We start from the raw sequence: 16,177 nt of genomic DNA, 5'->3' as shown, positions 1-16,177 counted from the left end.
AGTGCGCACTGCGCGCGCTTTACAGTCGGGTCGTATAGTGTGCGGTGTCCGGTCGTACGACTGGTCTTAAGACCCAGCTTGGCTGAAGACTTTAAGACCAGTCTGATCGTGTAGTGTGCGGTGGCCTTTACATCCAAGTTTGGTCACAAACGGACAAAGGGATCAAAAGCTATATGAGCCATAATCGAAACGCGCCGTAAAAACTTTACTTCGGGCCCTAAAAGTTCGTTGACCCCTGTCTGTAACCTTTGACCTTGTGGTGACCTTCAACTCCCCAAGGGACATCTAACGTCCAAGTTTGGTCACAAACGGACAAAGGGATCAAAAGTTATATGAGCCATAATCGAAACGCGCCGTAAAAACTTTACTTCGGGCCCTAAAAGTTCGTTGACCCCTGTCTGTAACCTTTTACCTTGTAGTGACCTTCAACTCCCCAAGGGACATCTACCATCCAAGTTTGGTCACAAATGGACATATTCACCAAAAGTTATGAGCCATAATAGAAACGCGCCGTAAAAACTTAACATTGGGCCCTGAAGTTCATTGACCTCTGCCTGTGACCTTTGACCTTTAGGTGACCTTCATGTTTGGTAAAATGTGTAACTTTGTATAACCACTCTTCCCTCCAAGTTTGATTGAAATTGAAGTCCTTAGTAAAAAGTTATTCAAGTTTTTGAAGCGTTACGGACTGACGACGGACGGACGGACGACGGACGATCCCTTAAGCCCGCCGCACACTACACGATTTTGCCCCGATCCACCGGTCTTAAGACCTTAAGACTAGAAGTGTGACGTCACAGTCTTGCCATTTTCTAGTCGTACGACTGGGTCTTAGCGCCAGTCGTAGAGATTTGACATGTTGAATTTCTACCGACAGCTGGTCGTGGGCTTTCAGCCATATACAATGCAGTAAAATGCAAGCGCACGCATGTGCGCACTGCGCGCGCTTTACAGTCGGGTCGTATAGTGTGCGGTGTCCGGTCGTACGACTGGTCTTAAGACCCAGCTTGGCTTAAAACTTTAAGACCAGTCTGATCGTGTAGTGTGCGGTGGCCTTTAGTCTCCCCACACCTCCGGTGGGCTCGACAAAAAAATCAACGAAATATTATATTCCTGCTCTGCCAAAGGAATAGTTATCATACATATGTCCCTAAAATTTCCTGCTTCTTACAATACTGCATCCCCTATATTCCACATTTTGATTATATTTTCACTATCTTATTATGACAACATATATTACTGCTCTATGGGGATTTTTTTTTGAAATTTCCTTCACTAAATGAATATATTTTTTTCCATACCATTCTTCGCACAAACATCTTCCCTTTACACAAGTAATACTTATTATCCCTTCCTATTGTAATTCTTAATTTCTTACTATGCCCTCAAATTTTCTAAATGAAACAATGATGTTAAAAGCTTTGATAATTTTATATCATAATTACACCCAAAAATAAAGAAATATTCCTACTACTGTTCAAAATATGTAATAATAAAAGAGTCTCCATCCCATTCTAATCTCACATATAAAAGTCACTTTAACCATATGTTTCTTTTGGTCTTAACAAGTAATTCAAAATTTGTCATTCTGAGGCCACCCTCACTAAAATCCTGATAACAAATAAACCTCTACATTAAATTTTTACCATTCCATAAAATTTCAGTGTATACATACATATATATATATATATATATATATATATATATATATATTAATATCTTCCACTACCCACTTTTCAGTTTAGACAAAGACGGTTAAATCTCTTTGCCTCCACCTCGCAAAAGTCTTTTAATTTTACACAATAAATCTATTTATCTATTCATATACGTCAATCCTTCTCTGATGTTAACATCCAATGAAAAATGCACCCCTAAAATGTTTTCTTCAGTAACCATATTTACCATGGGTAATCTTGTAGAGCCCCCCCCCCCCCTCTCCTTTTTCCTTTCCTATCCTCCATACATTTTACATATTTACCTTCATACCACTTAACTCATAAAAATCCATAAATGTTTCCTGTATTCTAATAATCGATGACTTATTTCTGATAAATAAAATCATATCATCAGCTATATCAAACTTGCCGAACCTCAAAATTATCAAACTGAAGTCCTCTACTTGCATCATCCTTTCTCACAGCCTGTGGTAAAGTTTCGATTACAAAAAAAACAAACAAACAAACAAACAAATACGGTGACAGTGAGTCACCCTGCCTCACCCCTCGTTTGATATCGAAATAACCTGTCGAAACCCCTCCATTTATAACACAACTACTAATTCCATAGTTTTCACCAAGGAATAAAACGACTTACCAAACTCAGATAATTTTAATGCCTTGAATAGAAATTTGTGTTAAACTGAATCAAATGCTTTTTCATAATCAACTGCTATCAAACACGCCTCTTACTCATGCTAATTATTTAAAAAAATCATGTTATCTATAAGAAACGCAAAGCCTCTAAGTTTGGTTTAACTTTACCCCCACTTACATGGTATGTAATACACCTGTTTTCTATACAACTCACTTGATCTAAATGGACAATTTCATATGAAACTCCCTTTATTCACTTTGCCATTATTTTAGAAAGCATCTTGTAATCGGTATTTCACAAAGTAATCGGCCTAGAATTTTGTATGATATGATGGATCTTTGCCCCCCTTTTCAATCAAAGGTGTTCCACCTTGTTTTGAGATGCTGCTAAGCAACCTTCCTAGAACGCTTCATCAAAAATTTTAACCAATAAACTTCCTATCTGGGGGCAAAATGTAAGATTTTTTTTTTTTTGTCCTCAATTTGAGGGACTTTATTCAAATCAATTATTCAGAATCATGCATAAGTCAATACAAGCATAAGACAATTGTAGTCATAGTTCAATTTACATCAAATGAAAATTCGGTATATAACGGATTTTATCATCGATTTCTCGAATACTTCTTTTCTTAGAGATATCATTGCAATATAACAGAAACTCATATTTGAATTCTTTTACAATAAAGGATACAGTAAATCGCTGATTTCTGTATTCTTCCATGAGATATACCTTATAAATTGCATATTCCATAAAATTGATTATTGCGTTGGTAAAGAAATAATCTTTCTCACAAATTTCATACCCAATTACTATGATTTTCCCATGTATGATAATGTTTTTTCTTGAACATTCAAAAATAAGGTCACTGATCCTTGCCCAGATGTTTCTTATTCTCGGACAATATAACAAATTGTGCATTAATGATTCATTTTCATTACAGAATTTGCACTGTGCATTTGTGGTAATTTTCCATTTCAATAGATTATCCTTAAAAGGTACAATATTGTTTATCACTTTGAAATTAAACTGTTTTATCTTGTTGAGTTTCACTTTCAACAGTTTAAAAGCAAATACTGACTCCCAATCAAATGTATAAGGCAGGTCGAGTTTACGTTGCCAAATGATGATCATATCTGGTTCTGAAACCTTCTTTTCTCTTAAACTGGTATAATACATTTTAGCTTTTTTGCTAAGGATATCAGAAACATTACTTCTTGACACTTCAAACATCTGTTGACTATCCATTTCATGCTCAATTTTTTGATTACGTAGTTTATGCAACCAAAAATGAGGGAAGGCGTGTTTCAATTTTTGATACTGAAAAGAAACAAGTAAATTATCAGTCTGCAGACTATTATTAACTTGGGTTTGATCAACCCAAGATCCATTTACTATTACATCAGACACTACATTTATACCATTACTACTCCAATTTTGAAAATAAAGCATTTCTTTTCCAAATTTGATATTACTGTTAAGCCATAAAAATTCCTCGCCAACATCTCTAACTCGCAACAGATCCACATATCGTATTTCTGCCCAATAGATCAATAGATCTCTATAAAATGATGGGATCTTATATTTCTTACATAAACAAAACATATCTTTTATGGAACAATTTATCACAAAACATGTGGGAGGTGTTGCAACTTTTTGCAGCCAGAAGCTAGCAATATTTTTCCAGGGGCGCGGATGATTATCGATAAGTTTGGACAGCCATGACAATCTGAGTGCTTTTATTTTTGACTCAATGTCTACCATATCAAGACCCCCAGCTTTTGGATTATTAATTAGTACACTTCTCTTCACTTTTTCTCTTTTAGAATTCCAAAGGAATGCAAACAAAATCTTATTAATATCAATTATACAGCTTGGAGGAATCGTAAACACTGTTGCTACATAAATTATTTGCGAAATTAATAACGACTTAATGATTGTTATCTTACCATAATATGTTAAATTTCTCATTTTCCACATATTGATTATGCGTTTCATTTTTTCAATCTTCCTGGACCAATTCAAATATTCAAAATTTTCACCATGAATATTCAAAAACACTCCAAGATACTTGACCGGTTCCTCAGACCATTGTAAACCATCAATACAGTCATCACAGTTTCCATTTAAACATATAGCTTGTGTTTTTATATAATTCAATTTTGGACCAGCATATGCACCAAACGCTTCAATTTCTTTCATCGCTTCATTTCCCGATTGGATAGAATCAACAAAAAGCGTTGTATCGTCCGCCAATTGAGATATTTTGATTTCTTTTAAATTTGACTGCTCACATTGAGGAATACATATACCTTTGATGTTATCATTATTTCGTACCTTCATTGCAAGTACTTCAACAACTAAAAGGAACAGCAATGCAGAAAGAGGACAGCCCTGGCGAACCCCTTTAGTAATTGGAAACGTTCTGGACAACCAACCATTGTTCAAAACCTTACAATCTGCATTCTTGTAAATAGCTCTGATCCACTGAATAAACGATTTTCCGAAATTATACCGTTTCAAAACTTCAAACAGAAAATCATGATCGACATTATCAAAAGCTTTCTTAAAATCAAGAAAAATAAAAATACTCGGTAAGTTTGTCTGTGAACAAAAGTCTAATAAATCCTGTACAAGTCTTATATTTTCTACAGCTGATCTTTTCTTAATAAAACCCATTTGATCAAAAGAAATTAGTTTCGGAATTACATTTTGTAAACGTTTCGTTCCTTGTAGCTATTTTATAATCAATATTCAACAAAGATATTGGGCGCCAATTATCAAGTTTTCGTTTATCATCCTTCTTAAACAACAATGTTAATACAGAGTGTCTTTGGCTATCAGATAATGTACCATTTCTATACCCTGTATTCAGGCTGTCTAACAATAAATCTTTGATATAATCCCAAAAAATCTTATAAAATCCAGCACTTAAGCCATCACTGCCGGGGGATTTGTTATTTTCCATCGATATCAAGGCTTCAAAGCATTCTTTTTCTGTAAGGATTCCCTCACAACTTAAACTGTCATTCTCTTCCAAAGTAACAAAATTCAAATTTTGCAGATATTCACAAGAATTATGTAACTTGTCTGAGTGGTATAATTTGCTGTAATATAAATAAATCTCTTCTAAAATACATTTCTCATCAACAATAACTTTGTCTTTCTTCAAAACAGCAGTAATCTCCTTTCTCTTTGCATTCTGCGTTTCTAACCTCAGAAAATATTTCGTTGATTTTTCTCCTTCTTCAATCCATTTCTCTCTGGATCGAACAAAAATACCTTTACATTTATTTCTATATATTTTTTCTAATTTCATTTTAATTCTTCTTAGTTCTTGTATATTTATCTCTGTAGGGTCTTCATCAACTTTTTTTTCAATCATATTCAAATCTTGTTGAAGTTTAACTAAATACTGATTTCTTATTTTTTGCTTATATTTTGCATATTTTTGCGAAAATTCCCTTATCTTAATCTTACACATCTCCCATTTCAGTTGCGAATCAAAATTTTGATATTCAAAACGCATCTTACCAATCATATTTATTATACGTTCCCTATACAGTTTATCTAACAATAAAGAATTATTCAATTTCCAATAACCTCTTCCCCGTGTAGTATCACAAATCTTAATTTTCAATGAAATGGCGTTATGATCACAACGAACAGATGGTCTGATATCAGTATTCTGAACAACACATCGTAAAGATGACGAAATAAGCCAATAATCTAATCTTGAAAACAGACCGAGCGATAATTGACGCCATTTCAATTGTTTCTTAATTGGATGAACCAATCGCCAAATATCTATCAAATCCAGTATTTTAATAAATTTTAGAAACCATTTTTTGGGTTTATACGGATGGGATATACCTTGCGTATCTAACTGTCCATGTTGAACACAATTCCAATCCCCACCAAATATCAGTTTATTTTTCGAAATATCTAAAACATTAACCCAGGAAGTTAAACCTTTGTAAAATATGTCTTTATCAGACGTTTTCGTTGGTGAATACACATTGATAATACAATATTCATCTTTCTCTGCAAAAAGTTTAAGAGCCAAAGCTCTGCCATCGCCTTTCACAACAACTGATATAATATCTACCGAAAGTTTGGAATTAATCAAAATTGCCACACCTTTCGAATGGTTTGTACCATTATCAAAGTAACAGGCACCTTTCCACTCTGATTTTATTACGTTTTCCATATCTTTCGTCCAAAAAGTCTCTTGCAACAGTATAATGTCAGCTTTTTGATTAATCATCCAAAGAAATATTTCTTTTCTCTTCTCTCTGTTTCTTAATCCTCTCACATTAAGAGATATAATATGAATCAGATTCTCACCAGTGAACATTAAACGTTGATATTTCACGTGTTTTGTCCTCCTGTGACAAACTACGCTGACAATTACAAACTACGTCATGCATCGAGAACTCCCTGCGTGATATGTGTTCCGTGCATAAAACGCGCTGATTTTTAGTGAACATGTGAAAGCCAATAGATGTGGCAAAAACATCCATACACAAATAGCCAGATCCTTCACCTACTGCGTGAGGGGTGATGCAAAATAGGAATGTATGTGCACCTGATCCATACCGAGTTAAATCACTTCCTTGCGGAATGCGTGTGTAGCTAAGCAACGCTACATAAAAGACGTCAACAATGTAATGCTCCGTTTTTCCGCAGTATTCATGTTGATTATAAGTAAATGGTATCGGTATGCTATGATCAACACTAGTTCTTACTGTTATAATATTCTCGAGATATACAAAAAATGATTTGTTTTCTCCTCGATATAAGTCCGTTAAAATATTAACCGTGATTTTGTATACAAAAGTAGGCATTTCAAATTGACGTATTGCAAGAAACTGTACTATTTGACCACAATCAATATTATGGCGACATGTTTGTTCATTCCTTTTTCTCACTTGGGTTATCTTTTCCACTGATTTTACTTCACCTGTTGACATAACACTCACATTGTTTTTCTTTTCCAGTGATTTAATTTCCTTTGGTTGCGTTTCTATTTCTGTCATCAAAATCACTTTCTTTTCCATTCCATTGGTATTATTTCACTTGGTTTTTGTTTCATCATTGAATTCATTTTCTCTCTTCTCGCTTCTTACGTTTCCTTTTCTTGGCGCCTTTATCTTGTTTAGGGGGGGGGGGTTGGTGTTTCTGGAGACAGGGGAGATGGGGTAGCTTCGTCGCTGTCGCTCCCTGTGGATGTTGCATCGTTATCTCCCGAGTCTTCTACATCGCTTTCTTTTGCCTGTGTTTGGTTACTTTCCTGTTGGGTGGTCTGCTTCGCATGACGAAGAAACTCTGAAATGTCGACTTGTCGTGGTCTTCTCGTCTCTCGAGTTGCCTCCTTGTCGACTGCCCTCCTGGTATGCTTAGAGATCGCACCTGTGGATGGATTGGCTGGAGCCGATGAGTCGTCACGCATGGTGTCAGATGTGGCTGCCTGATCGATGGACGATGAGCTGCGAGGTGTGTTCTCACTGTCACGGTCACGGATCCCGGCAGAAGCACTTTGATGCGCGTTACGTAACTCCTCAGTGATCGGCATGGGACAGGTGCTACTCATTATTATGGCCTGATTTCAGACATGTTCTGCATTTCACTGGATTCTGGCATTGAGGTGCTGAATGACCGTCTGCAAGACACTTTGAACATTTTGAAGTTGACTGTGGTTGACCGATGTGAAAAAGCTTGGCGTGAAACATGTTGCCAACAGTCACTTGTCTGGGTAGTGGCTGGGATGGGGGTTCAATGAAGCACACACGGTCACCGTTCAGGCAGCTAGTAAGCTGCCCGTTCACACGTAACTTTTGCCTCACTATTTCCCCACGTACTTGACATTTACGTTTGGACAGTGTCTGTGATATGAGTTCGTCACTAACTGACAAGGGGACATCTCTGATTGTCACACGGGTCAGATGTTCATTTTTCGCTTGTGTGAACGGGTTAGTGTCATATACTGGTACAGTGGCACCCCGTATTTCAAGTCCTTTGGTTATCACTTTCACACGACTGTCATGAGAGTTAAGGTAGATACGCCACAATCCACCAATTCTTTGTACTCCTGTTATTTCATCACTCTGCACAGATTTGGTTAGGCAGATATAAAGTTGCTCACCTGAAATTGGCGCCACTCCTTTGGGTATGTCCCGAGTTTGCAAGAAAACGGGTTTAGGCCCTTGGAACATGTCGGAGTTTGAAGCCGCTTGAGCATACATCATGATGAAAACAGGTAGAGAGGCAAAGAACCAAGCACCATGGGCGTATTCCAATAAGTCTCGATTTCTTTGGTTGAAATGTCAAACAATCCTCACAAAACTGTTGTTTGTTCCTGAACACGATAGAATTCTCCAAATTAAAATCCGATGGTAAGTATTTCTACAGATTTAGGACGATTTTGTTGAACAAAGTTCGAAGAGAGTGAAAAAAGCGTCGTAACACTCCAAGCGCCCTCTCTCGTCCCGCAAAATGTAAGATAAAATTCAACAGTGAAACCATCATTCCTATCATAATTTATAGTGGTTTATTTAATTTCACCTTTTTTAACGATTCCCAACATTTTTCTTTAGTAACTTCCCCTTCACAATAAATCTTACTTTTATCACTTGATGGAGGGATGAAATTAAAAAAAAAAATTATATATATATATATATATATATATATATATAACCCTTTAAGAACCATAAACACCCATCATTATCTTTCACTCCCTGATCAATCTTTGATTATATTCAATTATGGAGCTAACAGAATCATTACACCCCATCCCCCTCCCAATGATTTGACCCATGACTAAAAAATTTTAGATCCTCCCCAGTCTCTTTCCCACTCTTCCTCAATATCAGGAGTGCTGTAAATTCCCTGTAACATAGCTTCATCCCACTTTCTCATCTTAACCCTGTCAAAAATCACTTTCCTCTTTACTTTATCCCGTATACCCCTAAAATTAAGTGAAATCAAATTCAAACCCGTCATAATGTATGATGATTTGTATCTAATAAACTGAGACTAAGAACCCTATACTTCTATTCTCAACACTAAACATGAAATTTTATGTAAGCTATATATATGAGTTACGTAGAAAAAAAAATTTCTTAACATAATGCAATCCACCTGATTAGCTCAGTTACTGGCTGCTTCCAAGTTGCCTACTAAAGGCAACCCGAAAACAAACAGCAACAGAGTGACATGGCATACATGAATCCTCATGAATCATTGCAAGAACCAAATCACCCCCACATCCTAATACCACCCATAAAACAACGAAAATGTTAACAAATTTCTAATTTGAAATAAAGAGTCTAATATGCTGGTTCTCTAATGTAAACAAATTTATAGATGCAGCTGCAACCTCCCAGCAGAGAAATCCTCATTGAGCATGCAATGTATTATTATTTATTATGATTATACCCAAAAAAAACACACATGTAAGTACACTCAACACACCCTCACACACACACACACACACGCACACACACACACACACACACACACACACACACACACTTATATATACAATGTACTCACATATTACGTGGCAAGCAAGCGTTTAATTCACAATTCAGAGTATGTCCCATTCGTAAAAATTCTGAAGAAATGAGTTGATCGTTCGTATCATCTGAAATGAAAACTGTGTTACGGACTTACACATTGTTTGGTGTCGAGTAACGTTTTCATCAAAATGAGCATGGCTTTTCTCCCAGCTAATGAGATTCATTACAAGTAAATATCATTTTGTATGCCCTGTAAAGATTCCTTATGATTATAATGAGTCAATCCAAAGGCCTAGTCATCTGATAGCATATTGCATTACTTAATATGTATGCTTATGAACATACGTTGCAAAGTAATCTTTTGGATAATCAAATGTATTTACAGAAAAGTTTCAAGTTCTAAACCACTGTTTAACTTACGTGCATTTCATCTGCGTAAAATTAGGTGATCCTGATTATTCAAGTAATAAGCCTCCTGTCCTGAGCGGCTGGAACTCCAGACTGGCCTTACAACTTTCTTACACAGTATGTACAGCCTGTATGTATTTCAATATTCCTTAACCCACCGAGAAGGAGCTTCGGAAAGTAGATCTAATCATGATATACAGATATAGACAGTTCCGACCTAGCAGAACACCCGCCTTTATTAAAGTGTGGTGTCCCAGTTGCACACGCCTATGGTGAATGCATGATATATTTTGCAACGGGCTCAAGCCGGTCCCCACGTATATATCATGCATTCGCCATATGCGTGAGAGCATGGGACACTGCAATATCTGGCTAATTTTCTTGATAGGTCGGATCGGTCTATAAGGAAATGGGTAGGTGTCGAGAGGGATAAAGTGGTTTTTTTTTAAAGATTTCAGCACATATTCTCTTCCGATAAATCTCCTACTAGTATTTGATCTGCCAACACGTACTATAAAATACAGTGTATTAAAAAAAGATAAATCATGAATCATTGGATCGGCAAAATTTACACAGAGTGGATACACTATTCCGCTTTGCAAATTTAGATTAGGCCTACTTTAATATCTATGTGGTGGTTTTTTTTTTTGGTATGTATGTGTGTTTGTGTATGTATATTTCTCTACTTAGCCATTACATGAGTGAACTTGGATTTGAAATTCAAAAGCTAACCTTTGTTACATCTTGATATATTGCCGTTTGAGCAATGTAAATGGTTTTGCATGGTATACTATGCATTGTGTTGTCTTACACTTGGGGTCTCCCTTTTTGCCGAGTTGAGGATTCATTGTTATCATCTTTGACATATGAATTCGCAAAATTCTATGATCAGAATTTAAATAAAGTACTTAGATCTAATTCTTGTAGTTGATTGTATTTATTCACTACCCTCGTACGTTTTCTAACCGTAAGTAATTGAGATGACACGTGGGCGTAATGGGCATCATCAAGTATCAATGTCGGCTATATCATTGAATCAGTTTTGGCACAGACAGCTTGCGATTACGTCGTTAGTCCTTCCATTGGACGCCACTCCTACCTATGCCTAATAACTGTAATGTCACCTATTATGTGGCATATTACTTATTATCACGGATGGCATTCGTCAGTACTTGAACAAATCCAATTACCGCAGATATCTTCATCGTGTCACCGATGTTCCCGACAACGGCAACAAAAATGCACACACTTTGATCTAATGTTGATAACCGAACTTATTTCATATTTCTGTTCACATGTTCCAAAATATAAACCTACAATGGACAGGTCTAATATTGGGTATTCAGATTTTATGCATGCTTCTGTCACTATTGTTTCCCGGAGTTACACGGGGTTTGCCCGACATGGCGGCAGTTGATTCGTGTAAACACAATTCGGCATATTGTGATGTGATTATCAGGTCCACCTTGATTGCGTGACTCGTCGCTGGGACACAGGTGGGGAAGGCATCCACGGAGTTGACTAATTGGTAGACCAGGGCCCTGTTGCATAAAAAGATGCAATCAAACATAAGTCAGAAAATCAAACATAAGTCAGGTATTTAGCCAATCAGAATGGAATACTCACATACTTTATGTTTGATTTTCTGACTTTTGATCTGAACTCTTATGCTTATACTTAAACTTATGCTCTTATACTTTAAGAATTTCAGGGTACGCCTGATCCTGATATAATGAAACTTCATCCGCATAACTGATAATGTCGTATAGTACTCAGTTCAAATTTAAAGATTACGCACATTATTTTACTCTTCCTTATTTGATATCAGAAATCAAGTGCTTGTTTGTCGCCGCCTCCATTTTACTTTGATCTATAGGTATGTATTACTCTTTAAAAAATGGAATCAAATAAATGATATGGTCTAGTGATTCTGGCAAATTTCTTAAGGACTTTATCGGATCTAAAATTATAACAAAATAGCATCATATGCCTAGGCATATCATTTTTTTTTTGGACAGAAGATGAGCACGCGGTGCTGAAATGCAGGACATCACGTCAAATTATACACGTCCCAGGTAATTCACAGAATGTTATTGGTGTTTATACATCTGTTTCAAAAATTGATATATTTCGGCAGTTGTTTAAGTTATTATATTCAGTAATATTTGAAAATGTGTTGATTTAGAAAGTGTTATATTAACTGTAGATTGATATTATACAATATATATATATATATATATATATATATATATATATATATATATGGGTGTGTGAATATGTGTGTATGTATTCATTATGTGCAATGCATATAGACATAATATATGAATATAACTAATGCCTTTGCATATAATGATATTTTGTTTGTAATTATTATGCTTAGAATGATGGTAAAGTATGATAGTATAGATAATGTCCCCCACCTGAGGTTGTGTAAAAATTCATATTGTCTTATAGTATTTTCATTTCTTAATATGATAGCCTCTTTATCTGTATGCACAGAATATTCCAGCATTTCCTTAAACTTTCAATATTTCGTAAACTTATCCTTAATTTTGTGTTATGATGAAATGTATGTAATCTGTAATATATCTATATGTTTCTGTTGGAAATGGAAAAATAAATGAATGAATGGATGAAACTTCACCCCTATAAGCGTATTCAATTTTATGCAAGGACTGTATTCTACAGGTTACACGCTCAACGATAGACCTTGAAAGTTGATAGCCGATAATTACCACGATGCGTATACTGTAAGTGGGACAAGACTAGTGTCGGTGCAGATCGTGCCACCGAACATACTTTGCGCATCTATCATAACAGAACTCGTTTGCGACTTGATGTTTACAAACGTCCCCAAGAAATGTCTCTCAATATTATGGTGTAAGCGTTACGGTTTTTATTTCGTGCATAATGCATTGCTGTATCACTTTCATATGGCAGACATCTCTCTCTTCTCTCTCTCTCTCTCTCTCTCTCTCTCTCTCTCTCTCTCTCATTCTCTCTCTCTTACTACTGTATCTCTCGCTATCTATATCTATCTGTATATGTCTCTTTTCTCTCTTACAACCAGTTCGTATGTTTTCCGTTCGTGTTATCGCCAATTAAGAAGCAGTGCTCAGAAACAGGACGCACGATAAGAGTCCATTACAAACCCGCCGTGTTGGTCCCCCCGGGACAGGGGATACATTTCCGTTCAGGTGTGACGCTGTCATTACACATTTTGCCGCAACGTGGAAGAAATTTACGTGATATTTACGTTCGATATCTCCACTGCCCCCTCCCCAATCAGTCCACCCTACTCCCTACCCCATCATCCAAATAAAACAAAACGATACAAATCTAACAAACGGCGAACAGGGATTGCATGTATCCGGGATAACTGAGGTCCGTGAATACACTCGAAACAACGTCACAGGGATAACCCCCAACCAATATGTTGTCCCCAAAAACGGCTTGAATGAACGACAGACTTGAGAAAAACGGAACAGGTTGGACATCTTTCTAGGAAAGGAATGAGGCTGAAGAGAGACCTAACGCCCGGTGACTTAATGGCCTAATGGTTTCATTGGTTAGATCGTCAAGCAACTGCGTAATCACTGTCGCTGTATACCCTCGCTACCGTCTGGGCTACTTCCTATGTTTCGGTTGACATCACTCGGGAATCAGAATTCTAATTTATGGGAATTATCGGAGCTTCCGTTTCCTCGTTTTATCGCACTTCAAACATCGGTACACGTGTCAAGTCAAATATCAAGTTGTCAAATTATGCTTCCATTTCTTATGTGCAGTCATATATAGGTTTCCTACAGACTGGAAGCACAAAGATGGTCGTAAAGTTATGCGTTTGAGACACGTAAAATCCTTTTTGAATGGACGTCCTGTATACATGTACTCATTTGTAACATCTCGGAGAGAGCACATTTGTTTGATTCAAAGAAAATATTTTCCTGGAATCCTGTGATGTTGGATGAATATAAGACAGAGCATATCAGTTCCCCACGGATAACTTTAGTTGTTGAAATTTGACATTGAAAGCAACAAAGGATAATGATAAATATGACGTGAGGTTCGAAAAGAAAGTTCATTGAACAGAACAAATCCTTTAATTTTCTATGTTTTGAAATGGATGTGTCTATTGATTCATATGTACATGGATTTATATTAACGTATATGTTGTCATTGAATAGCGACACATAGTCTGTAGTACCATATAAAGTTATAACAATGGTTGAACAAAAGAATCTGGTGGTATGGCATTAACTTGTCGAACGTGGCCTCTTCTTCCCATCAGAGACTGTCCTACAGTTGCTTTCGTTGAAATTCAAATTAGTTTTGATTTGGACACTTTTGCGCCCAAAGTGTGCCAAAAAATGTACCCCAAAAAAAGAGAATCTATCCGTTAATTCATTTCAATCTAGAGATAAAGCTTTCCATGTTTCATATACATGATGTAATTCACTCTTATACTTGTTGAGCTGGGTTGTGAAAAGATACAGTCCATTATCTTTTGAGAACATGTGAAAGTTATTTAAACTTTCTCGTGTAAAGGAAATGATAGCTATTGAGGTGGCGCCTCAGACACACACAGTAGAATATGCTGTATGTCTTTCATTACACTGACATTTTTTGAGTTCATAAAGAAGACAATTCATACACCCACAAACACACTAACACCCATATACACACACATACAGAGGTACACAAACAGTCATACAAATGTATGTATATAGACACATTCTTACTCGCGTATACAACCGGAAACTCATGGTTCCCTACACGTTGTATCGACTCCCTATCAAAAGGGAAAAGGGAAGAATTCAATCGAAAACAATGGTTCATGACTCGATACGAACATATTGTTTCAATAGAAGTGCTTTCCAAGCAATGTTTCCTCACTATTCACCGATTCACTATTCACAGATTGTCTTCGATCGTATCAAAACGCAGCAAACCTTATCTAATCGTGCTTCTTCATCGTGCTGATTGGGATCGACTTTTTCACTTTCCTTCTTCTTATTTTTTTTTTTTGCACATTTGCCCTTTACTCGCAAATCGTATATATTTTGTATTCCGCGAGGTTGAATAAGGGAGGGGTGGCACAATGAAATATGAAATAGTAACACCACTGAAACATCCACCATAAGCAGAATGTTTCACATACCCCACAAAGTAACTTTTGTGACTTTTGAAAATATATCTGTCACACTCGAATGTGTACATAAAATAAAGTTACAATGTTCAAGTCTCATAGTTCACCTTCTAGTTTGGGGGCAAATACTGTTCTGAAAGCTAATAATGTTCTAGCGATTTAGCATGTCTCATGAAATTACCCTTAATGTAATCTTAGAATGATTTGATTCTTATTATGGGCTTTTTTCCAGTTTATTTCATTTCAAACAAACAAAAAATAGGGAATATATTATTTTTGCTTTTTTTTAATTAAACGTATTATAGTGTTTTCAAATCAGTGTGAGACTTACGAGGAGATGACATCGTCACATCGACTAATCTGCATTATATTAGTGAATGTAATTGTTTTCATTGTTCTATAGAAATTTTAAAAGATGATAATTTTATAGAGCTTTCATCGTTATCTCACCTCGGATTTAGTCTTTTATGAAAGTCAGCTGGTGTTTTAGTCATGATTTCATAAGTTTTCTTTTCCTGCAGGCCTTTGCTGGTTTGTTCCAAGAAATTGACTGAAAAGTCTACTGTTCTAAGAATTTTTACGTTCAAATTTAGTGCTGTTAATTATAAAGCATTTACAATGAAAGGGACAGGTTTAGGCCTATGTATGAATTACTTGTAGTGAACAAACAAAAAGCATCATTTTATTTTTTTATACATATTTTCATTTTTGGTGCGTTTTATGTATAAGTGTTCTGATATTGATATTAAATTCTTTTTAATTTGTAAAATGTCGCTCCGAAAGAAGAACT

The sequence above is a fragment of the Diadema antillarum genome, unplaced genomic scaffold (genome assembly GCF_040938485.1).
Source record: "Diadema antillarum isolate AM-2024a unplaced genomic scaffold, OU_Dant_1.0 seq00001572_RagTag, whole genome shotgun sequence".
NCBI lineage: Eukaryota > Metazoa > Echinodermata > Echinoidea > Diadematoida > Diadematidae > Diadema > Diadema antillarum.
Note: the sequence above shows the minus strand (reverse complement) of the source record.